The 26,121-nt window shown below is 43.2% G+C and overlaps 2 protein-coding genes across 3 annotated transcripts in view; both read left to right on the top strand.

Annotated features, from left to right (window-relative positions):
• The window catches only part of KIF5C (kinesin family member 5C), a 172,612-nt gene extending 169,663 nt beyond the window's left edge, over positions 1 to 2,949 (top strand). Inside the window, exon 26 of the mRNA XM_059927129.1 lies at positions 2,884 to 2,949. The gene's annotated coding sequence lies outside the window, so the exon portion shown is untranslated. The remainder of the gene's footprint in view (positions 1 to 2,883) is intronic.
• A 12,490-nt stretch (positions 2,950 to 15,439) lies between these two features.
• LYPD6B (LY6/PLAUR domain containing 6B) overlaps positions 15,440 to 26,121 on the top strand; it is a 235,502-nt gene continuing 224,820 nt past the window's right edge. For both annotated transcript variants that reach the window (XM_059927818.1, XM_059927817.1), the window contains exon 1: positions 15,440 to 15,564. The gene's annotated coding sequence lies outside the window, so the exon portion shown is untranslated. The remainder of the gene's footprint in view (positions 15,565 to 26,121) is intronic.

Genomic DNA, 26,121 nt, shown 5'->3' on the forward strand with positions numbered 1-26,121 from the left:
TCTGCTTTGTAACAAAGTGAATCAGTTATACATATACATATGTTCCCATATCTCTTCCCTCTTGTGTCTCCCTCCCTCCCACTCTCCCCATCCCACCCCTCTAGGTGGTCACAAAGCACCAAGCTGATCTCCCTGTGCTATGCGGCTGCTTCCCACTAGCTATCTATTTTACATTTGGTAGTGTATATATGTCCATGCCACTCTCTCACTTTGTCACAGCTTACCCTTCCCCCTCCCCATATCCTCAAGTCCATTCTCTAGTAGGTCTGTGTCTTTATTCCCGTCTTGCCCCTAGGTTCTTCATGACCTTTTTTTTTTTCTTAGATTCCATATATATGTGTTAGCATACGGTATTTGTTTTTCTCTTTCTGACTTACTTCACTCTGAATGACAGACTCTAGGTCCATCCACCTCACTACAAATAACTCAATTTCATTTCTTTTTATAGCTGAGTAATATTCCATTGTATATATGTGCCACATCTTCTTTATCCATTCATCTGTCGATGGACACTTAGGTTGCTTCCATGTCCTGGCTATTGTAGGTAGAGCTGCAATGAACATTTTGGTACATGTCTCTTTTTGAATTGTGGTTTTCTCAGGGTATATGCCCGGTAGTGGGATTGCTGGGTCATATGGTAGTTCTATTTTTAGTTTTTTAAGGAACCTCCATAGTGGCTGTATCAATTTACATTCCCACCAACAGTGCAAGAGGGTTCCCTTTTCTCCACACCCTCTCCAGCATTTATTGTTTGTAGATTTTTTGATGATGGCCATTCTGACCGGTGTGAGATGATATCTCATTGTAGTTTTGATTTGCATTTCTCTAATGATTAATGATGTTGAGCATTCTTTCATGTGTTTGTTGGCAATCTGTATATCTTCTTTGGAGAAATGTCTGTTTAGGTCTTCTGCCCATTTTTGGATTGGGTTGTTTGTTTTTTTGATATTGAGCTGCATGAAGAGTAGTATTCTAAAAAGGAATGTGTTCTCTTTTTTTTCTACTCAATTTTTGTTCTTTATTCCTTTTTTTCCCTCACCCACTTTGCTTTTATCTACTTTTAAAATCCCTTTCCACACTCTGAAATTTTTCTATTATAATTTATATCCTGCTTATTTATACAAAATATGTGAGATTGCTTACAGTATTATAACACATAAATCAGGAGAGTGAAGCCAAAAAAAATTAGAGAGGGAGAGAACACTGTAGCAGGAACCTGAGTCCAGGGGGTGGGCTGGGGGAGTACTGTAGCAGGAACCACAGTCAAGCACTAAATTTGGATGTAAGCCTTCTAGGGGCAAAAACAGCATGAGGTGTTGAGTTGGAGTTCTTTTCTTTATTGAGGTATAGTTGATTTACAATATTACATTAGTGTCAGGTGTACAACATAGTTATTTTAACGTTTTCTAGATTATACTCCATTTATTGTTATTATAAAATATTGGCTGTATTCCCTGTGCTGTGCAATATATCCTTGTAGCTTATTTACTTTATACATAGTAGTTTGTACCTCTTAATCCCCTACCCCTGTCTTGCCCCTCTCCCCTTCCCTCCCCCGCCATTGATAATCACTAGTTTGTTCTCTATATCCATGAGTGTGTTTCTTTTTTGTTATATTCACTAGTTTGTTTTATCTTTTTAGATTCCACATAGAAGTGGTAGCATACAGTATCTGTCTTTCTCTGCCTGAATCGTTTCACTTAGCATAATGCCCTCCAAGTCCGTCCATGTTGTTGCAAATGGCAAAATTTCATTCTTGTTTGTGGCTGAGTAGTATTCCATTCTATATCTATATGGAGTTCCTTTTAAAGTCAGAAGAGCAGGTGGGTTTTTCTTCGTGTCTGTCACATTTCCTGTGCCTGGCAGTCCCCATGTGTTTCTCGAGGATGAGCCTCCACCTAGCTCTCTTGTCACCCACTCCCCACCCCAGAAGCACCATGAGGTCTGCACGTAACCCCCAGGCAGGATCACAGACAGACCCAGGGCTTCCAGCTGACGTGAGGAAGTTGAGCCTTTCCGTTTCTTCCTGAAAGTTGAGTTCATTAGAGTTGGTCCAAAGGCTGATAAAGGGCTGGCCTCTGAGTCAGGACTAGTCGCCTTTCGTCCTGGAGACTTGACGGTGATCAGGTGAACATCTGGTGGGCTGTGGATTGAAATCATAGGGGTGCCCTACTGAGTAACGTCATCACACTGGGGAGGTGAAACACACCTTTCAGGGCTGGGAGTCTCTTTCTTGAGAGAGCCTGGGTAAGGGGGTGTGTCTGACCTGCCTGGGTATCTTAAAGTGCTGGCAAGTGAGAAATGATGTTTGGGTTCCCTGGAGGAATGAGAAAATGCGTTGTTTCTCCAAATATCTATACTGTCAATAGGCACGGCTTTGGGAAGAGACAGTTGTCAGGGCTAAATACTTAGAGCAAAAGCTGTAAATAGGAGGCTGGACTGTCCAGTAGGCTAGCCACTAGCCACGTGTGACTACTGAGCACTTGAAATGTAGCCAAGTCCACACTGAGATGTGTGGAAAATGCAAAATACACACCAGATGGCAAACACTGTGGGAAAAAAGACGGTGAACTATCTTAGTAGTATATTGTAATGGAAAATATCTCAATCTCTACTACTTGATTACATGTTGAAATGATAATATTGAATATATTGGGTTAAATAAAATGTATTATTGAAGTTAATCTTACCCATTGCTTTTCACTGCTTAATGTGGCCACTTGAACATTTAAAATTAAATGTGTGGCTCACATGGTATTTCTGTTGGGACAGCTCTGGTCTAAATATCTAAAATTGAAAGTTTTTTTTGTTTTTTTCCCCGAGGAGTGAATTTCCATTGTGTTCTCTAACTCCTGTGTTCTCTCTTTCGTTCTCTTTCAACAGATATGACTCTCCACGTAGCATGTCAAGGACTACATTAATCACCAATTCCTTTACTTTTTTTCCCTCCTACACAATTTCCATTTTCTTTTACACTTGCTCACCCCAGCCATCTGCAGTACACCAGTTTCAGATATTTGAGCTGTGTAGAGTTTCTGTGTACAGATGTGTGCTTGGACTTTTCTCTTCCCGAGAAATCTGAAGGGGGCGATTACAGAAGATCCACTTACTCCTGGGATCTGTTGCTGTGGCCCCGGGTTCGGGGCATTGGGTGGTCCCTGGGTGGTCCTTGGAGACTCCTTCTCAGCACCCACGTCCCAGCAAATACCATTCCCTGGAGGGGAACAACCAAGTGCCGTGGAGGCAGGGGCTTCTGCTTCGCCGCTGCAACTGTCTGGTTTCCTGTAAAATAAACACATTACTTTATATTTTTAGGGAACACAAAAGTGCTGCTATAGGGCTCAAAATTTTCATTCTGGACGCTTTTCCAAAACAAATCACCCCAAAGACGCATTTTGAATATCCTGCTCGCATCTTTGGATCTGTAAGATACACCTTTTAGTATGGCACCGTTAAAATGCAAAGCAAATTTCTTCGAGGCAGAAAAACAATCTGACAGTAACAATGTAGAAATTGTTCACTCAGACACATCCGTGTAAATGCGAAAAGTCATAGCATTCACCTCTGAGCTGCTTGCTATTGAACCTGCAGTGACTAGTCTCAGCCAGCCCAGGTAGAACATCATTCCTTCAGAAGTGTTGAAAATGCTGCAAAGTTGGATGAGTGGAAATGCGGCTACCCCCCTCCTCGCTTCCTCTTCCCTCATCCTACTGGAGCTTGCATCAGGGATGGCCTCTTTCTCTACGGAACCATCTTGAGCCTGGTGGGGGTATTGCTGACGAAATCCAGGATCATTCCAGCAGTTGAAAAAGGAAGCCCTAGGGGGAAAGTAATTGACATATTTTTGTGCCTATGAATAAGTTGCCATGAATAATTTGTTATATTAACCCATCCTTGCCGACCATTTAGTTGAGTTCTCTCCTTGGCATCAAATAGATAGGTTTCCTCTTAGGCAGAATTAGAAGAAATCAGTGTGGATGGATTTTTTACATTCGGCTATTGTTTTATTCAAATACATGAATCTAAAGCTGAATCAACTCTTATCTCCAGTTGTGCATATTAAAATGATCAAATTCCAAGTAGTAAAGTTTTCAGGGAAACTGACAAGGATTCAATTAAGTTAGTCTTGTGTGCTGCTACTTGTTTTGATAAATTTGAGGGTTAACTACTTGTTTTGATAAATTTGAGGGTTAACTACTTGTTTTGATAAATTTGAGGGTTAAGTCAATGATAACCAAACCAGTCTCAGTGAAAGCACCCATCCTATGGTTGTGTCAGCCCAGGATGAGTGAGCTAGTACTGTCCCTGCTGCTGTCACCACTGGAATGAAATTTTGCCAGAAGAGACGTTGAGCTTTCTCATTGCTGGTGGGTAAAAGATAGTTCAAGTGTATGTGTGTGTGTGTGTGTGTCTGTGTGTTTGTGTGTGTGTGGATAAAGCACTAAAGACTGAATTGACTTCCAGACTTTTCTTGTATAAAATTTCCCTAACCAAGCAAAGCTGCTTTGACTTAATTTATTTGTTAAATGTTGCACTTTGTTTATGTGTGGGTTTTTTTTGCGGTGGCAGCTAGTAAGTAGAGAGAAGAGGATGAATTCTACTGACGTATTTATTTAGTAAAAATGACAATCTTGCATTCATTTACATTTTAAAAATTCTTCTGTTTGATTTTTTTTTACATTGTTGCTAGTGCTTGCCCGTCATAACTGCTCCAATGCTATTTGCCGTCTGACAGAAGGATCCTTGTAGGGCCCGCTTTGCAAACCTTATCAGGTAATAACATATGCCATAGATTATAACCTTGCTGTTAAGATGTTTGCCTCTTATTTTAGACGTTAAAACCGGCCTTTGAGAGGATCGCCAAATAATAAATTGTCATACCACTGCTGTCTGTTATGCAGCTCTGTAACTCCATAGTTGGAAATTGAACAAAGGTCAGGAATTCTTTCCTTTGGGCTCTCTTGTTAACAGATAATTTTAGATTTTTTCCCAAGTAAGTTTTCCCTGGGCACCCCTTTTCTAATTCTAAAGAAGTGTTTGGCCCTTTCATGTTTCAAAAAGAAACATTCACTTGTAGTTCCATATTTCTTGATCTCTATAAGGGACTCACAAAATTCAGTTTACTTTTATTCACAGAGAAAGTTGGCTTTGATGTCTCTTAAAGATAATTCTGCTAGTTGCTGATCAGCCAGTCAGCTCACCTAGCTTCAGTCTTTATAGGACCTCTAAACTAATTTTCCTACACTGTGACTAAAAGGTAGGCAGATCATGGGAATGGATTATACAGTATATTCCAATGGATCCCTAATATTACTTTGTTTAATAAGGTAATATCAGGACCACATATTCTGTAGGCCTCTTTTGTTAAAAGCCACATTTATGCAATTTTCACTTTTTTAGACTATTGTTCCTTTACATTTGTACTCCAGATGTAAAAACCACACTTGTGAATGGCTGAGCCTATGATTATATTTTCGGTTGTATGCTGCTTTTTGCGAGTGTGTGTGTGCTTGTGTGCGTGTGTTTCTCCTCTCGGAATAATTTTATATTTCATGCTACTTCTTGAAAGTTGACTCTTCGATGCTAAAAGGGAATAACCAGATGATTTCTAAAAATAATGTCTCCCTGCAGGATGGTGGATTGTTAAATTAGAGGAATGCTGTTTGCTTTATCAACATTTGTGGTCAGAGACTAAAATATATTAATGCCAAGTGTGTTTTGGTCAATAACTGGAGAATTCTGTATAAATGCATCATCTCTTCCAATGTTTTACAGTTTGCCATGTGGAATGGCAGGTAGTACAGAGAAAAATAAGTGTGGATTAAGACTTTTAAAGGAAATAGTATCATATGATTAAGAAAATTAGAATTCGTAGAAATATTGGGATAAGTGAAGAAATAAAAATGTCTGTCTAGAATGTAGCATCTAGAGAGTTTTTGAAGCCCTACCTTCACATGAGGACATGATATTCCTGTCCAAAGCCAGACTAAGCCATCAGCAAGATTCATGGGGGGATTATTACCTCTCCTTTCCTAGAGGAATAACCGAAAGCAAATAAAAATTCTTAACAGTCCCCTCTTTGAAGTGTATTTTTTAAGCAGGGTGGAAAACATTTAGACTCTGGCTTTATGACACATTAGGGAAGTTGTTTGTGGCAGGGGGCAGGAGGTGGCAGACCGGGAGGATTTCACTTATAGATTGTCTCACCCGCATGTTGTGAGCAAGCTAAAGGAACCATCACAGTCTAAAATGCCTTCATTGAACAATAACAGTTTAGACTTTTTAGAAAGTATTGAATAAGGGTCAGGTAACAGCCGAAGGCGGTACCGCTCCGTGAAGTCTGCTTACACATTTACAAATTGTCCATCAGTTTAAAATACTTTTCACCGTGTGCGGATATAAGGGGAATAGGGCACTCTGTAGAATTATACATGTCTAGTTTGTAAAGTATGTCGTGTGTACTGCAGATGTATGTTCTCTGGGCTTTGTGTATCTGTACAGTAGCTTTCATTAAAAAAAATCGTGGACTAACTTGTTTTGGTGGTGTGAGGGGGAGAAGGGCAGTTTATATCAAGTAACGATGCTGTAATATAGTACATGTAACAAAAGATCTGGAATAACCCTTCCCTGGCCCGTGGAAAAGTTTGGTTATCTTCTAGGTTCTAAAATGAAGATATATGGATACTCTGGCGGACTGCATGTTGTATAATTTGAAAAATACTAAAAGTGGAAAATAAAATTGAACTAAACTTTGGCTGGTCTGTTTTTTCTTAGAGTCATCTTAAAGGCACCCTCCTTGAAGGCCTCAATGCCATTGTGAGGATGGGCCATTTTCTGGCCTTGAAGGAGTTCATTTCAGTGAGCAGCTGCTCGAATTCAAAGCCTGAGCAAGGTCAACCGTGACCTTTCTGTCTTTTACTTTGCTTGAATATCTGTGTTTAAATTTTTCCTTCCTTGAGGACCCAAGAAAACCTGACATTTGTTCCTTCAGCACTGAAAAGACAGCCGCCTATGTCAATAAGTGTCTTAACTTTTTAAAAAGTGGGATTGAGTTTAGGTGCAATAGACCAATTTCTGAATTTCTTCTTGTCCAAGAAAGGCACTTATTCTAATAATATGTTTTAGCTCATTGGCATTCTTCAACTAATGCCTTGGACCTCTGCATATATTGAAAGGTTATTGGCGTCTTTTGAGAAGTGTTGGGGTGTTTGTATTCCTGTTTAGCTTACTGATTATTACTATTAATGTACAGGTCTGAGGTCTTGTGAGAGGATGCCAGAGTGTGAAGCCGTTGGAGAATAACAAATGGCAGGACACAGGATTATTTTTATCTGCTCTCTTAGCAAGGAGACTTCCCTACCTCGGGTCACTGAAATCCTGTGGCTATGCACGGCCTTGTGTATGTAAAACACCCTCATTCTCGTTCTTGGTTTGGTTAATGTTGCATGGGAGCTAGACAGTAAACTGCCTTTATCAATTAAAAGTGGAAAGATGGATGCCAAATAAAGATTTTATAAGTGGAACTGAGGGCACTGCAAATGATGTGCTTTTATGATGTCTTATCCATCTCCTTGAATTTGTTATTCTCCAAAGAACTTGGAAGAGGCAGTTACCAAGTATCAGATTGTTAAAGGTGACTTAGGTAGTAAAACTTCAAACATCGTGGATGAATATTTAGGCTGAAGCCTGTTTATTTAAGATGGGAAAGCAATCCTTTGAAAGGGCCTGATGACAAAGCACATTTCAGTATCACTGGGAAGTGACCCTATAGGTTCCAGGACAAGCAGCTCTGCAGTGCAGTAGGTCTGCACTGACACCCACTGTTCCCCGGGTTCCTGTGAGCCTTTCCCGAGGTTTCCTGTTCTATTGAGCTCTGAACGGTGCTCGGGCTATGCCTTGGAAGTACTACAGAGCTAGAGCAACTGTGGTAGAATGTGGAATGGAAGCTATAATCTGCCGAGGCAATTACCGGTGACGTGTGTATTTGCCGGTTTAATTCTAGCATTTGTGACAGGTTACATCTTGTGATTTGTCTTATGTACATAATGAATTGAACAGGAGTGGGAGGTATCTCTCGGGTGACACATCAGATGAAAAAATGTGGGCTCACTTGACAAATGCATCCTGAGCCATGGGATTTTTACTTTCCCTTTGGCATTTGGTGGTTCTTCAGCCAATCTGCAGAGAAAACACCGATTTCTGTGTGGTTAGCTGGGCTCAAAATAAAAGATTTGCAGGTAATCCCTGTGGATCTTTCCACTTGTGATGCACCATGGATGCAAAGGCTGGAATCCTCCACCTGCTTTGCTTCCCCAGTGCTGAAGGAGGTTCTGTTTGGAGCCCCTCTCTCTTTCTGGGACCCTTCAGACCCTCAGTCCTCCACGTGACCAGACTGCAAATCATTCTCATAGGATAGCTTTCCAAAAAATTCACCTAAAAAGATGCTTTACTCCTTCAGAATGTATACCCGAAATGAGAGAAATTGGCAAACTTGCTCCCGATGACGTGTACCAGCACCAGAACCTCGTAATGCTTGGAAAGCTGCAGTAGGCAGTGCATTAAGGCGAGAGACTATCCTGGCAGTGTGCCAGACACTGTATTAAGTGCTTTACATGTATTAGTCCACCTAATCCTCCTAATAACTCCATGAAGTAGGCACCATTATCTCCACTTTAGCGGGGAGTAAACGGGCACAGAGAGGTTAATTAACTTGCCCAAGGTCTCACAGCTGGGAGGAGAAGCCAAGATTGAAACCCGGGAAGACTGGTCCTAAGGTGTGTGCTCTCCACGGCTAGTAACACTGCTGCTCAGAACAGTGCTGCCTGTGTGTGTGTGTGTGTAGTGATAACCAGCCAGCAGCCTCAAAAATCCTTTTGTAAAGAATTCATACAAAGTGTTCTTCCTTTGCAACTTTTCTGTGTTTTCTCCTTTCATAGGAATCTGAGACCTTCTTGTTTTTTGAATTACTTTAAGCAATCAAAAGCATCTAGGAAAGAATCATTGAAATAATAACAGATGCCTCACAGCAGGGGGGCCTGATAACATACAACTGTAGGGCTTCTGGAGGAAAAGATTCAACGGAGTAGAATCTTTTTCATATATAGCGGACACTTAGAAAGTGTAGCAATCACTTGTGTCACGGTTTTCAAACTGTGTGTAGTAAGAATTTCACTTATCCATGTTGATGTGTTTTTCTCTTTAGGACACTAATTTTCTCTGCTTGCATTTTAAAATATATAACCTATATTCCTCAGCTTCTCAAGCTAAAAATAAAGCAGGGTTCTCTTGTCCCAGCTGAGCCGGCTCTAAGGGAGAGTCTGAGGGGGCACTGGGTGGGTTCCCTCATCCCACCCAGATCTGTGTGAGGCCTCAGAGAAGACTCTCGGGGAGCTGTGCTGATAATAGCTGCCCCGTACCTAACCTCCAGCCCTGTCACGATGATTAATAGGATCTCACTTTAGTGCTTTAAGTTTTAGAAAAAGTAAACATGCCAATCATACCACACATGCATGTGCACGTCCAGCTACAGAAGGAGGCAGGAACAGCACTAGTGGGGTTCCCCCTGAGCCCCCCACTTTACCGCAGACTCCCTTTACCTGTGCTTCTCCTGTCTGAGGATGCTTCTGGTGGGCTACTGCAGGGTTGGGAAGGACAGGCTGATGGTAGGTGTGTCTAGGTCACGGGATGCTAATTCCTTCAGCCAGTGGCAACCCGGCTGCCTGCGAGCCAGACCCCAACCAGCAGCCCAGGCGTCCTTGCTGCCCTGCAGTGCCCCCTTCTGGGACATGTACACAGCGGCAAAATAGCCCTGGAGCCCTGGCCATCAAGCAGGGATGCTACTCAGTCATCCTAAATGGAAAGAATGATGGACTTGGGACCTGGATCTGACTCTACCTCCCGTGGACCAACTGTGGGATGTGGTCAAGTTGTTTAACTGTGTAGCATCTCAATGACCTCATCTCCATACCTGGATTATGGAGATTTGTAGCCCACTGCCCTCCACTCTTTGGTTTGTTGTGAGGATCAGATGAGAAATTGTGTGCAAGCATCTTATAGAAGTAAGGGATTGTTATGTTGAAAAATAAAATTCAACGGAGTAAATCTTAAAGATCTTATTTGGCTTTATTCAGTGATGCATGAATCGGGCAGCATCCAATCTAGCAGATAGAAAGAAGCTCCGGGGAGCTGTACAAAATGAAAGACTTTTATAGGCAGAAGGGAGCAGGAACAAAGAGGCAAAAAGCAGGTTGGTTATTGCAAGGTCAGTTTCCTTTAGGGAATGGCAGGGGTCTGTAAGGCAGATGACCTAACCAGTGCCGATCAGGCGATTCCCTATTGCCTGGTTTAAGATTCCATTTCTGGGAGAGCCGAAACTGTAATTCAGTCTCGTCTCGGTTTGGTGACATGGGGCTGAGCATAAGTGACTCCATTTGGGGCCTGTTGCCTTGTTTTTAATAGCTATTATCAAATACTTCCCAGGAGAAGGTGTTTTTGCCTTGGACCCCAGCTATACCTTCACTTAGCATCACGGATACTTAGAGTAAGAGAGAAGGCTGTGAAGAGACCCCAGGAGTCATCTGATTCTACCAGTGGAATGGAATCTCATTGGAGCTCTTCATTTAGGGTCCTACCTCTTCCCACTGCTCCACCCTCTTCTTTGGGGGTAAGTCTGTTCTTAGGCTGTTTCATGGGGGGAGAAAATGCTCTCCCTCCTGAGAACTGCAGTGAGCCGTGTTTAGGGCGAGTTTCCACCTCTGTGCATACTGAGGGCTCCCGCCAATGCTCCCCACTCAACGCCCTGACACTAGATCATGAATCAAGTCTATTCAGATTCCCAATAATTACAGCTAGTGCTGAGAGCCTACAGCCCGGCAGCATCTTTGTAGGAGCTTAACAAGTTCCCCACAGTGAGCTCAGGGATGCTCAAGGAGCCATTTAGCCAAGCTGGAACACAAAAGCACACACTCAGCATCTGGACACAAGCTGTCTGCTCCCTCTGCTAGAAAGTGCCTGGGATCCGAAAGCTCCCCTCCTGCCACCACATGCACTATAGGCAGGAACTGACTGCACAGTGCAGGCCGGGTCTGCCCTCAGTGCGTGGCCTGCCGCTCATAAACAGGAGAGGGCTGTGGCCGTGGCCTCTGCTTTATACCCACCTCCTTGCAGACCTTACACCCAGGAGAAAACCAAAATCCCCAGAGTTCAAGTAACTTGTCCGAGGTCACATGGTTTGTTTGGGCTCTAGAGCTCCGATTCCTTTCTATTTCAGTCCTCTGCGTGCCAATGCAGGGGACACGGGTTCGAGCCCTGGTCCGGGAAGATCCCACATGCCGCGGAGCAACTAACCCCGTGAGCCACAACTACTGAGCCTCTGTGCCACAACTACTGAAGCCCACGCGCCTACAGCCCATGCTCCTCAACAAGAGAAGCCACCGCAACGAGAAGCCTGCGCACCGCAATGAAAGAGTAGCCCCCGCTCGCCACAACTAGAGAAAGCCTGTGCGCAGCAACAAAGACCCAATGCAGCCAAAAATAAATAAATAAATAAATTTATTTAAAAAAAAAAAGTTTCTGCCATTCCCAATTTTCCCTGTGAGCTGTTGTAAATGAATAGTGCCTTTTTAAAAAATTGAAGTATAGTTGATTTACAGTGTAGTGCCAATCTCTGCTGTACAGCAAAAGTGACTCAGTTATACACATATATACATTCTTTTTTTATATTCTTTTCCATTATGGTTTATCAGAGGATACTGAATATAGTTGCCCCGTGCTATACATTAAGACCTTATTGTTAGTGCCTTTTAAAGTGGATTACACTTTACTATATTGGGCCAAAAAATTGGGGTGTTCTTGGAAGAAATACAGATCCACCACTAATAGACTACAAGAGAAGCCTATGAAGGACGTTGGGACATATTTGGCTCTACCCAGAGAGGTTACATGACTCCCCTCACCTCACACTTGGAGAGCCCGAGCCCAGAGCACCTCGCTCTACTCAGGGTTCACTCTGCTGCACCAACCGCTGGCCCACAAAGACGAAGCTAGTCACAGCCACTCTGATGGCAGTGGACGCCTCTCTGACATGAGGCCAAGCCTGGCTTGAGGTCAGTTGTGTGGAAATGTTTTGCCACAGTCATTTGTTGTGTGTGTACTATGTACCAGGACCCTGGTGATCAAGAGTGGACTTCAGCAGCTTCTGGACCAGAGTTCCAGTAGCTCCCACTCTTCCCTGGATTACCTGAGTGCCTCGTACTATTTACCTAACCTCTCTGTGAAGTGAAGCACTTGGCACCATGCCTGGCTCACGGTGATAGCCTGTCCTGCATGTGCGTTCTGGAATCTCTTCACCAGGGATGAATGAGGTGGTACTGTTATTCTCCCCACAGGCAGATGTGGTGAGGTGTGGAGAGGTGACGTGAGTTGTCCAACATCACAGAGCTAGGAAGTGGTGGAGCTGCTCCAGAGCCCATGTTCTTTTTGGTTTTTTTTTTTCATTTTTATTTTCATTTCATACCCGACCAGGGATCAAACCTGTGTCCCCTGAGTTGGGAGCATGGAGTCTTAACCACTGGACTGCCAGGGAAGTCCACAGAGCCCACGATCTTAACCAGGAAGCTAAACTCTCCCAGGGTCACATGGCTGCTGAGGGGCATAGAGAGACTGAGCTGAAATCCTGCTTTACTCCTAGACCAGAGCTTATTCCCAGGCCTGAGCAATGTACAGGAGCAGCTGACATCTCCATGTGTTGCACTCAGAGCCTGCTGCAAAAATGTGAGCATTCATCAAGATTCCCGCAAAGATTTGAGCACCTGCTTTGTACTCGGCATTGTTGTTTGAGCTGGGGAGAGGTGGTAAATAAGATAAAGTCTTCATTTTCTTAGAGGCAAATTATAAACCAGTGACCAACACTTTCTAAAATGATTCAGTACAGTTAAGTGCTATGAAGAAAACAGAACAGGCTGCTGTGATACTACATGGCTTGGGTGGTCAGGGAAGGCCTCTGTGAATGATTGAAGGAGCCGGGCTTGCAAAGATCCGGAGAGAGTTCCAAGCAGAAGGAACAGTAAGTGCAAAAGTCCTGAGGCAGATTTTGCTTGGTGTGTTCATGATACCAAAACTCTGATATTACACAAAGAATTTTCTCCACACTGGTATTTCAGTTCCTCATTGACTTAGCAAATTAAAAAGATGATAAGTATGTTTGTGTTGCCTTCGAAAGTAAGAGTAAATTTGGAATAACCAAGAGCTTCTTCCTGGGTTTACAAATACAGCAACAAAGGCATTTGGGTGTTTTTGTAGCCAACAACCTTGTAAGCAGACCCATGCATTTGTAGTCCATGCTTCTGTACTCACTCTGAAACCAAGCCAAAGAGGGCAAGCCCATCCCTGGTTGATGTGTTTTAGACAGCTAAGCAAATTCACACTGATCCACAGTCCTCGTGAGGGTAAAAGATAATACTGAGGGATAAATATGGAAAAGCTGATTTGCTGCCCATCCTCAGGGTCAAGCACAGGGCTGAGAGGGCCAGCTGCATCTTTTTATAGTCTTCTTCTCAGGGAAATGGTACTGCCACAGCCTGCCACCTTGGAAATTTTTCCTGCTTGCCTTGTATGTGAGAGGTTTGCTCAACTCACTTTGGGAAGGTTATTTCAACTTTCTGCTACATCAGGACTTTGTGAGTGGTGAACACCAAAACCCCAAAGACACACATGCATCCTTGGCTGCCCTTGGTAAGCACGGAGAGAATCTCACCGGTCAAAAAGGGAATATTCTGGACTTTGCCTGATAATTCTTGGGTTGACATTTTTGGGCATCCCTGAAACAACCACTCTTGCTGCAGCTGCTGCCTGCCCTGTTCTTGCCTCAGACTCAGTACTTGCCAAGATCTGCCTGGAAAGAAGTGTTTCCCACTGTGGGCCTAACAGTGAAATGGCATCAGACCGAAGTCCTCTGTTTCAGGGTCTAATTAGCCTGTAGCCTTAGGAAGTGGAACAAAACATCTACATTTTTGTAAGATGTCACTTGAAAGTGTTAGCTGAATAGCCTCAGCTGTTCAAATAGTAGAGCTAGATACGGTGGGGTATGTGGAGGGGGATGGGCCGGGCTGAGGGGCTGGGTACTGGAGGGAGGTATCCGAAGTCCTGGCAAGAACGGTCCAGGCTTCTTTGAGATTTAAAGGGCTAACCCAGAGGTAGCTGCGCATTTTATTTTCCTCTTGAAAGAAGCCTGTTTTGTTTGCTAAGTGCTCCTTGTGTGAAGCTGAGTTGTGGAGGGAGAAACATTTCTTTCCCTTGGTTCAGGTGGGGTGAGGGCTTCACTTGGAAGGTAGGCTCCTTGGCAGATGCGGGCTGGAAGGTGATTCCAAGTGAACCGATCCCTAGGCCTGTTACCTCGCCTGAGAAATGAGAAGTTTGGATGAGATCAGTTTCCTAGGCTCACCTGTCAGTGAATTGCACCTGAAGTGCTTATTCCCAAACCACTCTGCTCTCCAGAATTGGAATTCTCGGGAGCAGTGATCTGCGTGTTGGGCAGGCATCCTGGTGATCTTCATTCTCAAGGATGTTTGGCCTGTGTGATCTCTCACAAGTCTGCCAGCTCTAAAACTGTTGGCTAAGTCTGGAAGGCAATGATTCCTAACTAGTCTTGAGACCCAAGGCTTTTTGCAAATCTAAGGACAGCTGTGGATGCTCTCTTTAGGAAAAAATGTGTGTAGGCAGAAGGCGGAATCCAGTTTCAAGGTTTGTGATCCTTGATGAAGAATTCCTACTCTAAAGTCAACTCGAAAGAGAACCTAAGCACCTGGAATCGTGGATAGCACAAAGTAGCTGCTCACTGAAGGTAGGCTATTCTTTTTATGTCTCCCAGCTTTTTCCTATGATATACTAGTATTATCTTCATTTTTTAGATGAGGAAACTGGGGCATAGAGAGATTAACATACCTTGTTAAGTGGGGAATGGATTTTAACCTAAATGATCTGATTCCAGAACCAGTGAACTTAAAATTCTGGGTTACCTAATAAAGTGGGGTGTGTGAAGTGGGGATGGGGGAGGGTGGAATGGTCGGAAAAGGCCTTCCTGAGCTCTTCCAGTTCTGAAGTAACTTGCCTTTGGCCCCATCATATTCACCCTGAGGGGCTCGGTTCTCGGTTTCTACAGCCCACAAAGAAAGGGGCTGGCCTCCCCTCTTCCTGCTCAGCGGGGTCCGGCTCCCACGCTCTGCGATCCACTTCCCCAGCGGGCCAGGCTGTGTGGAAACAGGCCGGGCCCGGGCTCCCCGCCGCCTCCCAAGAACTAACCGTCCCAGGTGTCCCCTATTACGCGGCCGCCGGGGCCTCCCTTCCACCCGCGGAGAATTCCCCAAGAGCCCGAGGCCCGGGCTGCTCGCGGCGGGCGGGGCCCACCTGTCTCGGCCCCGCCCCTTCCCGGGCGTCCCAGGCGGCTCGGGGCGGGGAGGAGCCGCACCAACGCCAGCCCGCCGCCAGTGAGCTGCTAGCCGGGACCGGGAGCCGGGAGCAGGGAGGCGGCCGGACGCGCGGACAGGCCCGGTGAGCGCGGCGGCGCTGGTGAGTCGGGCGGGCGCAGCGGGCAGGGGGCACGGTCGTCGGGGGACGGCGGGGGACGGCGGGCCCCGCGCCCGGGTCCTGCGGGGCCGAGCGGCTGCGGCGGGCAGTGCGGGGCTCCCCTGCCTGGCGCGCCGGCGGAGCGAGCGCGCCGGGGTCGCGGCACAGCGGAGGGGTCGGGGTCCCGTAGCTGCCTGGGGGCGAACAGCTGCGACCCTCTGCACCGGGCTGGAGCTGGGGGCGAGGGCGGGCGCGGGGACAGGGCCGGGGCTGCCTGGGTCTCTGAGCGGCCCGGGCGGCGCGGAGGCGCTCTGTCCGCGGCGCTGGTGGGGAGAGGGGAGGCTGGGGGCCCCACTGCTGCGGAGAGCGCGGAGCTGCGCGGGGGGCTCAGGCCCGCGGGGGAGACCCGAGCGAGCTCCCGCCTCTCCCTCTGCGGCGCTTCCCAGGGGCCGCTCAGGTGCCGCTGCTCCCTCTGCCCGGCGCTTTACTTTTGGTGCTGGTGTTGAGTGTCCGACATACACCTGGGTTAGTTACCTGGGGCTTCCAAAAAACTGGGTATGCAAGGCTGCTCTGACTCCAGGGGCCTGCGCTTGTAAGGCTCCATCCAGGGCTGTGTGTCCTGGGGCGCTGTCGGGGGTTGGGGTGGAGGCGGGGGTGCGCAGGTGCGCTGCATCTCCCAGGCCCTGGCCATCGGTGTGATAAAGTGGAAAAAGTCTAGCATTTAAATTCTAGTTACTAGTTGTGTGACCTTGAGCAAGTTGCTTAACTTCGCTGATTCTCAGTTTGCTCAAAGGTAAAAAGGGTATTATGATCATTACAACGGCCTTAAGTTATACGATGTTCATAAATCCCATAGCACGTTGCTTGATGAAAGTTCTCTCCATTTTCCCCCCTATGTGTTAATGTAACACTTTGTGCCTCCCAGAGGTCCCCACTCCTTTCTGAACAGAAGGGAGATCCAGGAGGCTCAGAGTACCCTCCTTTAGGAGGGAAGGGGGTAGTGGTGGTGTGTGTTTTGGGGGGTGGCATTTCTTCCACTCTCACTTGTTCATGGCTAGGCCTCCTCCAGGCAGTTTTACTTCCTGCCACCATTCTAGAAGCCAAGTTTGAGAGGTGACAGGTCCTGAATATAGAAGGGATGTTATCGGCTTGCTTTCATCATTACTGACTGTATTTGTCAGAATTCTTTTCTTTGGGTTGGGTTTGGTCACTTGAAAATTGCTTTATGCAGTATAGAAATTGATTGGGTCACATAAATGAAAAGGCTGAGGGTTTTAGCTTTAGGCATAGCTTGATCCTGGGGCTCACATAGGGTTGCCGGGCTTGTTCTCTCTCTTTTTCCCTCTGTGTTGACTGTTCTTAGTCTGGAGTGATAAAAAGCACTGGCATCTCAGGCTTATCTGTTCCTTTAGAGAGAGGGGGGGATAGGAGGGATGTCTCCCTCTTCTTCCATCACCTCCATCCTTATAGCAAACGTTATTGATACACTAGACCAAAGCGGGGCCAAGCCATCTCAGTGGACGGGGAGTGGGTTTCCACCGTAGCAGTGGGTACTTTGCTCAGGTGCCACTGTGATAGTCAATCCCACCCCAGGTGCCGGGGATTAGGCAGGGACAGTTCCCAATGAGAGCTCTGACTTCTGGGCAGATAAAATAGGACCTGTTCATTGCACTCTCTCTGCCTTTGCTCACCACCGCCTAAAGAAGTCTTTAGTAGAGTGTAGACTGCCTGGGTGCCATGTTCCATCTGTCAATTGTCAAGTCTTATCCCAGGCAAGGAAGGCCTCCTGCATGTTCCTCCTTTGATTCCTTGTTTTGTTGTTTGCTTGTTGGTTCATCCATTCATTCAACATTTAATAAATGCCCGGCATACACCAGGGCCTCTGCCAAGGGTGAACATGTTTGCTTTTGAGAAGCTCACGGTCTAGTTGGAGAGGCAGATGTGCAGAGAACAGAGTCTGGGACTGTGTAACTGTCTGGGGACAAGCAAAGACTTCCCAAGGAAACTGTACTTGAGCTATGAATTGGAGATAGTAGGGGATAGTAGGAGGAAAAGTCGCAGGGACTTCCCAGGCCAAGTGGTGTGGTGTGGTAGGGTACTTTCTGTTGTAAGTAACACTAGTTAGGTTACTTTACTGTCTTGCTTAAGAAGTCTAGAGGTAGGTGGTTCAAAGTGGCCCCAGTTCTGGGTTGGCTTCTTGAAGATTCTCTGGGTTTTCCCTGTCCTGCCACAGGGTGACTGGAGCTCCATCACGCCTTCACGTGATAACATCTAGAGCAGAAAGGGAGGGAGACGGCTTGCTTCTCAGTGATTCTCTAGATAACAAAGGTCAGAATTTCTCAGAGGTTCCCTGTGTCACTGGCCAGAATGGTCATACGCCCGTGCTGAGCCAGTCACTGGCAAGGGAGGAGAGGGTGGCTGTGACTGTCGTGGCCCAGCAGTGTTCTGGAGCTGGGGGAGGGGTCACCTTCCCTGAGCACGTTGGTGCCCCTATCTGAAAATCGGAATTCGGTTAGCAAGGCAGAAAGCGAGACTGCCTTGCCTGTCGGGCTGTTAGGTAGCCGGTCACCCGTGTCTCCTGCAGGTGGTGACAGATGATGAAAGACATGGCCTTATGGGCAAGCAGGAGAAGCTCAGGATGATAGGAGAAGTGTAGGGTGTGGCGGAGGGGAGGGAAGGAGCTGAGGTTGGAGGCGCAGGTAGAGACAGGAAAACCCTGTGTTAGATGCCCTCTGGATATCACTAAGAAGCCTAAATCTCGGTCCCATTCCTCAAAGAGCTTACACTCAAAACCTGGGGAAGTTTTTCTGGGTCTGTCGTACTCCCATAGTAACAGCAACAGTGGCTCACTTTGGGGGGTAACTGTGCGGGGATCAGGGTGGAGGAGTTTAGGGAGGGGCCGTGTGTAGTTTGAAGAAGCCTCACAGCTGGTTCTGCCGTACCTCCCACTCCCCAGTGCCCCCTTCACCCCTGCCCCTTATTGAGAACATTTGCTCTAAATCATGTCTTTGTTTCGGCGTCCTTACCTGTCTTCAAACTAACAGGCTGGCACTTGGAGAAGATGCAGTTAGTGGTAGATCCTGGACTAGGAAAGAATTCTCCTGATGGTAGTGCAGCGGGTGAATACTATATAATCGTGTTCAGTAGGATACCAGCCTCCACTGTCTACTGCTTTTAAAGCATTTAGCCTGTTTTCATTTGAAGTATGAAGTGAGAGCTGCTTTTTGTTTCCATTTGACGTGGTGGACATGGGTGGGCATTTGGTGTTAGATCGGGCAACCAGGATACTACTTCTCATATTCCTCCATCCTCAGTATCTACTTAGCACAGAAATTGGCAGAAAGATCTAGTCACTAATCTTGAAAGAAAGGAGGGAGTGAAGGACAACATATCTTGTTGTTTGCATCAACAGTCCTGCCCAGGGCTGCCCAGGCAGAATGTGAGGGAATGAGGTAGAGAGTTGCCTTGGGCAGTCATTAATTCACAAATGTTTATTGAACACCCACTGGATGGCAGACACTGCCCTGGGGTTAAAAGGAATATATAAGAATGTTAAAAATCTCTGTTCTCATGGAGCTTACAGTCTACTGGAAGGGGACCTATTTATGTTTTGTCTCCTATGTCAGGTGATGAGAAGTACTATAATGAAAAATAAGGCAGGTTAAGAGAAGCCTGCAGTAGTTGGAAGCAAGCTGGGCATAGTGCTAGAAATCGTCAAGGTTTAGTCTGTCTCTGGTTTCCAGCAGAGAAATACGGCCTAAGCAGGTATGGTACTGGCCAAAAAAGACGTTCACTTGGAGGAAGAGGATCACATATTAAATAACTTGGTCTTAAAGAATTTCTTTCATGCAGAATCTCTTGGTTTGTTTGTTCTACTGTACCTCACATTGTTACCAAACGTGATTTACAATGACTTACAAAACATGGTACCAGGTGATGAGAAATAAATGAAGAAATATGAGCAAAGGGAAAGTAAGGGTCATTTCTTTCATCATTGTGTTCCAGAATTGTTTAGATTTGGTAGCAGGGGAAGAAGGAAGTATGGTGATTAAAAATGTGGTGATTCATGCTCAGGGTTCATTATTTAAAAGGTGACAGTGTAAAGTTTTGATGTCTCAGAAGTTCATAACTTATTTGGGTGTGTGTGTAAAGAGCCAGTTTTATTTGACAGAAAAAAATAGTCTGAGTTCAAAGAAAACTACTAGTATTATTTTTTTAGGTCAGTACAAAGTGCACCAAAGGTTAACAGAGATCAAAAGCCTAATTCCAGAGTCAAAATAATATGGTATAAATAAAAAATTAGTGAGAAGGTGAGTTTGGACTCATAACTGGCTGGGAAAAATACATGAATTCAAATAAAAATTTACAGTATATATGTGTTACACAAAGGTAATTTTGATTACCTATTTTTATTGGGTTGTTTGTTTTCTTATTGTTGAGTTTTGAGAGTTCTTTACATAACCTGGATATATGTCCTGTGTCAGAAATGTGATTTTCAAATCATTTCTCTCAGTCTGTGCCTTATCTTTTTATTCCCATAGCAGTGTCTTTCTCAGGGCAAAAGTTTTTTAACTTTGGTAAACCAATTTATCAATCTACTTATGGATCAGAATTTTGTTGTTGTACCTAAGAATTCTTTGCCTAACTAAAAGTCTTGAAATTTTTCTACATTTTCTTCGAGAAGTTTCATAGTTCTATGTTTTACACTTAGGTTTATGATTCATTTTGGGTTAATTTTTGTGTAAGGTGTAAACTGTGAGTCAAGGATTTTTTTTTTTTTTTTGGCATGTGGAATTCCAGTTGTTTCAGCACCATTTGTTGAGAAGACTGTCCTTTCCCTGTTGATTTATCTTGACATTTTTGTTGAAAATCAATTGACCATGATTGTAAGGGTTTATTTTTGGATTCGCAATTTTATTCCATTGATCTAGAGGCCTACTTTATGCCAACACTACACTATCTTGATACTGTGACTTTATAATAAATTTTGAAAGCAAGTAGTATAAATCTCCCAATTTTATTCCTTTTCAAACTCGTTATGGCTCTCCTAGTTCCTTTGCCTTTTCATGTAAGTTGTAGAGTCAGCTTGTCAATATCTGTGAAAAATCCTGCTGGGATTTTGAATGGGTTGCATTGAATCTATAGATTCATTTAGGAAGAATTGACATCTTTACAATACTGAGTATTCCAATCCATGAACACAATATGGCTTATCTCTTTATTTCTGTTTTCATTTTTCTATCAGCATTTGGTAGTTTTCAGGATATAGATCTTCCACATGTTTTGTTAGATTTATACTTAAGTATTTCATTTTGGGGGTTGCTCCTGTTGCTCGTATATAGAAATACAATTGATTTTTGTATATTGACATTGTATTCTGTTACCTTGCTAAAGTCAATTATTGTTCTAGGAGGTTTATTTATAGATTCTTTGGAATTTTCTACATAATCTTGTCATCTGTGAATAAAGACAGCTTTATTTCTTCCTTTCCAATGGGATGCATTTTAATTTTTTTTTAACATCTTTATTGGAGTATAATTGCTTTACAATGGTGTGTTAGTTTCTGTTTTATAACAAAGTGAATCAGCTATACATATACATATATCCCCATATCTCCTCCCTCTTGCACCTCCCTCCCACCCTCCCTATCCCACCCCTCTAGGTGGTCACAAAGCACGGAGCTGATCTCCCTGTGCTATGCGGCTGCTTCCCACTAGCTATCGATTTTATATTTAGTAGTGTATATATGTCCATGCCACTCTCTCACTTTGTCCCAGCTTACCCTTCCCCCTCCCCGTGTCCTCAAGTCCATTCTCTAGTAGGTCTGCGTCTTTATTCCCATCCTGCCCCTGGGTTTTTCATAACCTTTTTTTTTTTTTTTTTAGATTCCATATATATGTGTTAGCGTACAGTATTTGTTTTTCTCTTTCTGACTTACTCCACTCTGTATGACAGACTCTAGGTACATCCACCTTACTACAAATAACTCAGTTTCGTTTCTTTTTATGGCTGAGTAATATTCCATTGTATACATGTGCCACATCTTCTTTATCCATTCATCTGTCGATGGACACTTAGGTTGCTTCTATGTCCTGGCTATTGTAAATCGAGCTGCAATGAACATTGTGGTACGTGACTGTTTCTGAATTCTGGTTTTCTCAGGGTATATGCCCAGTAGTGGGATTGCTGGGTCGTATGGTAGTTCTATTTTTAGTTTTTTAAGGAACCTCCATACTGTTCTCCATAGTGGCTGTATCAATTTACATTCCCACCAACAGTGCAAGAGTGTTCCCTTTTCTCCACACCCTCTCCAGCATTTATTGTTTGTAGATTTTTAATGATGGCCATTCTGACTGGTGTGAGGTGATATCTCATTGTATTTTTGATTTGCATTTCTCTAATGATTAGTGATGTTAAGCATCCTTTCATGTGTTTATCTGTATATCTTCTTTGGCAATCTGTATATCTTCTGTGGAGAAATGTCTATTTAGGTCTTCTGCCCATTTTTGGATTGGGTTGTTTGTTTTTTTGATACTGAGCTGCATGAGCTGCTTGTAAATTTTGGAGATTAATCCATTGTCAGTAGCTTCACTTGCAAATATTTTCTCCCATTCTGAGGGTTGTCTTTTCGTCTTCTTTATGGTTTCCTTTGCTGTGCAAAAGCTTTTAAGTTTCATTAGGTCCCATTTGTTTATTTATGTTTTAATTCCCATTTCTCTAGGAGGTGGGTCAAAAAGGATCTTGCTGTGATTTATGTCATAGAGTGTTCTGCCTATGTTTTCCTCTAAGAGTTTTACAGTGTCTGGCCTTACATTTAGGTCTTTAATCCATTATGAGTTTATTTTTGTGTATAGTATTAGGGAGTGTTCTAATTTCATTCTTTTCCATGTAGCTGTCCAGTTTTCCCAGCACCACTTATTGAAGAGGCTGTCTTTTCTCCATTGTATATTCTTGCCTCCTTTATCAAAAATAAGGTGACCATATGTGCGTGGGTTTATCTCTGGGCTTTCTATCCTGTTCCATTGATCTATATTTCTGTTTTTGTGCCAGTACCATACTGTCTTGATTACTGTAGCTTTGTAGTTCAGCTTTGTAGTCTGAAGTCCAAGAGCCTGATTCCTCCAGCTCCGTTTTTCTTTCTCAAGATTGCTTTGGCTATTCGAGGTCTTTTGTGTTTCCATACAAATTGTGAAATTTTTTGTTCTAGTTCTGTGAAAAATGCCAGTGATAGCTTGATAGGGATTGCATTGAATCTGTAGATTGCTTTGGGTAGTATAGTCGTTTTCACAATGTTGATTCTTCCAATCCAAGAACATGGTATATCTCTCCATCTGTTTGTATCATCTTTAATTTCTTTCATCAGTGTCTTATAATTTTCTGCATACAGGTCTTTTGTCTCCTCAGGTAGGTTTATTCCTAGGTATTTTATTCTTTTTGTTGCAGTGGTAAATGGAGTGTTTCCTTAATTTCTCTTTCAGATATTTCATCATTAGTGTTTGAAATGCAAGAGATTTCTGTGCATTAATTTTGTATCCTGCTGCTTTACCAAATCCATTGGTTAGCTCTAGTAGTTTTCTGGTAGCATCATTAGGATTGTCTATGTATAGTGTCATGTCAGCTGCAAACAGTGACAGGTTTACTTCTTCTTTTCCGATTTGGATTCCTTTTATTTCTTTGTCTTCTCTGATTGCTGTGGCTAAAGCTTCCAAAACAGTGTTGAATAATAGTGGTGAGAGTGGGCACCCTTGTCTTGTTCCTGATCTTAGTGGAAATGGTTTCAGTTTTTCACCATTGAGGACGATGTTGGCTGTGGGTTTGTCATGTATGGCCTTTATTATGTTGATAAAAGTTCCCTCTGTGCCTCCTTTCTGGAGGGTTTTTATCATAAATAGGTGTTGAATTTTGTCAAAAGCTTTTTCTGCATCTTTTGAGGTGATCATATGATTTTTATTCTTCAATTTGTTAATATGGTGTATCACATTGATTGATTTACGTATATTGAAGAATCCTTGCATCCCTGGGATAAATTCCACTTGATCATGGTGTATGAGCCTTTTAGTGTGCTGTTGGATTCTGTTTGCTAGTATTTTGTTGAGGATTTTTGCATCTATGTTCATCAGGGATATTGGCCTGTAGTTTTCTTTCTTTGTGACATCTTTTTCTGGTTTTGGTGTCAGGGTAATGGTCGCCTCGTAGAATGAGTTTGGGAGTGTTCCTCCCTCTGCTATATTTTGGAAGAGTTTGAGAAGGATGGGTGTTAACTCTTCTCTAAATGTTTGATAGAACTCACCTGTGAAGCCATCTGGTCCTGGGCTTTTGTTTGTTGGAAGATTTTTAATCACAGTTTCAATTTCAGTGCTTGTGATTGGTCTGTTCATATTTTCTGTTTCTTCCTGGTTCAGTCTCGGAAGGTTGTGCTTTTCTAAGAATTTGTCCATTTCTTCCAGGTTGTCCATTTTATTGGCATAGAGTTGCTTGTAGTAATCTCTCATGACCTTTGTATTTCTGCAGTGTCAGTTGTTACTTTTCCTTTTTCATTTCTAATTCTATTGATTTGAATCTTCTCCCTTTTTTTTATTGATGAGTCTGGCTCATGGTTTATCAATTTTGTTTATCTTCTCAAAGAACCAGCTTTTAGTTTTATTGATCTTTGCTATCGTTTCCTTCATTTCTTTTTCATTTATTTCTGATATGATCTTTATGATTTCTTTCCATCTGCTAACTTTAGGGGGTGTTTGTTCTTCTTTCTTTAATTGCTTTAGGTGTAAGGTTAGGTTGTTTATTTGAGATGTTTCTTGTTTCTTAAGGTAGGATTGTATTGCTATAAACTTCCCTCTTAGAACTGCTTTTGCTGCATCCCATAGGTTTTGGGTCGTGTTTTCATTGTCATTTGTCTCTAGGTATTTTTTGATTTCCTCTTTGATTTCTTCAGTGATCTCTTGGTTATTTAGTAGTGTATTGTTTAGCCTCCTTGTGTTTGTATATTTTACAGATTTTTTTCCTGTAATTGATATCTAGTCTCATAGCGTTGTGGTTGGAAAAGATACTTGATATGATTTCAATATTCTTAAATTTACCAAGGCTTGATTTGTGACCCAAGGTATGATATATCCTGGAGAATGTTCCATGAGCACTTGAGAAGAAAGTGTATTCTGTTGTTTTTGGATGGAATGTCCTATAAATATCAATTAAGTCCATTTTGTTTAATGTATGATTTAAAGCTTGTGTTTCCATATTTGTTTTGATTTTGGATGATCTGTCCATTGGTGAAAGTGGTGTGTTAAAGTCCCCTACTATGATTGTGTTGCTGTCGATTTCCCCTTTTATGGCTGTTAGCATTTGCCTTAGGTAATGAAGTGCTCCTATGTTGGGTGCATAAATATTTACAGTTGTTATATCTTCTTCTTGGATGGATCCCTTGATCATTATGTAGTGTCCTTCTTTGCCTGTTGTAATAGTCTTTATTTTAAAGTCTATTTTGTCTGATATGAGAGTTGCTACTCCAGCTTTCTTTTGATTTCCATTTGCATGGAATATCTTTTCCATCCCCTCACTTTCAGTCTGTATGTGTCCCTAGGTCTGAAGTGGGTCTCTTGTAGACAGCATATGTATGGGTCTTGTTTTTGTATCCATTCATCCAGTCTGTGCCTTTTGGTTGGATCACTTAATCCATTTACATTTAAGGTAATTATCGATATGTATGTTCCTATTACCATTTTCTTAATTGTTTGGGGTTTGTTATTGTAGGTCTTTTCCTTCTCTTGTGTTTCCTGCCTAGAGAAGTTCATTTAGCACTTGTTGTAGAGCTGGTTTGGTGGTGCTGAATTCTCTTAGCTTTTGCTTGTCTGTAAAGGTTTTAATTTCTCTGTCAAATCTGAATGAGATCCTTGCTGGGTAGAGTAATCTTGGTTGTAGGTTTTTCCCTTTCATCACTTTAAATATGTCCTGCCACTCCCTTCTGGCTTGCAGAGTTTCTGCTGAAAGGTCAGCTGTTAACCTTATGGAGATTCCCTTGTATGTTATTTTTTGTTTTTCCCTTGCTGCTTTTAATATTTTTTCTTCGTATTTAATTTTTGATAGTTTGATAATATGTGTCTTGGTGTGTTTCTCCTTGGATTTGTCCTGTATGGGGCTCTCTGCACTTCCTGGATTTGATTAACTGTTTCCTTTCCCATATTAGGGAAGTTTTCAACTATTATCTCTTCAAATATTTTCTCAGTCCCTTTCTTTTTCTCTTTTTCTGGGACCCCTATAATCCGAATGTTGGTGCGTTTAATGTTTTCCCATAGGTCTCTGAGACTGTCCTCAATTATTTTTGTTCTTTTTCCTTTATTCTGCTCTGTGGTAGTTATTTCCACTATTTTATCTTCCAGGTCACTTATCCGTTCTTCTGCCTCATTTATTCTGCTATTTATTCCTTATAGAGAATTTTTAATTTCATTTGTTGGTCATCATTGTTTGTTTGCTCTTTAGTTCTTCTAGGTCCTTGTTAAACGTTTGTTGTATTTTCTCCATTCTATTTCCAAGATTTTGGATCGTCTTTACTATCATTGCTCTGAA

Source organism: Balaenoptera ricei, chromosome 7, assembly GCF_028023285.1.
Source record: "Balaenoptera ricei isolate mBalRic1 chromosome 7, mBalRic1.hap2, whole genome shotgun sequence".
NCBI lineage: Eukaryota > Metazoa > Chordata > Mammalia > Artiodactyla > Balaenopteridae > Balaenoptera > Balaenoptera ricei.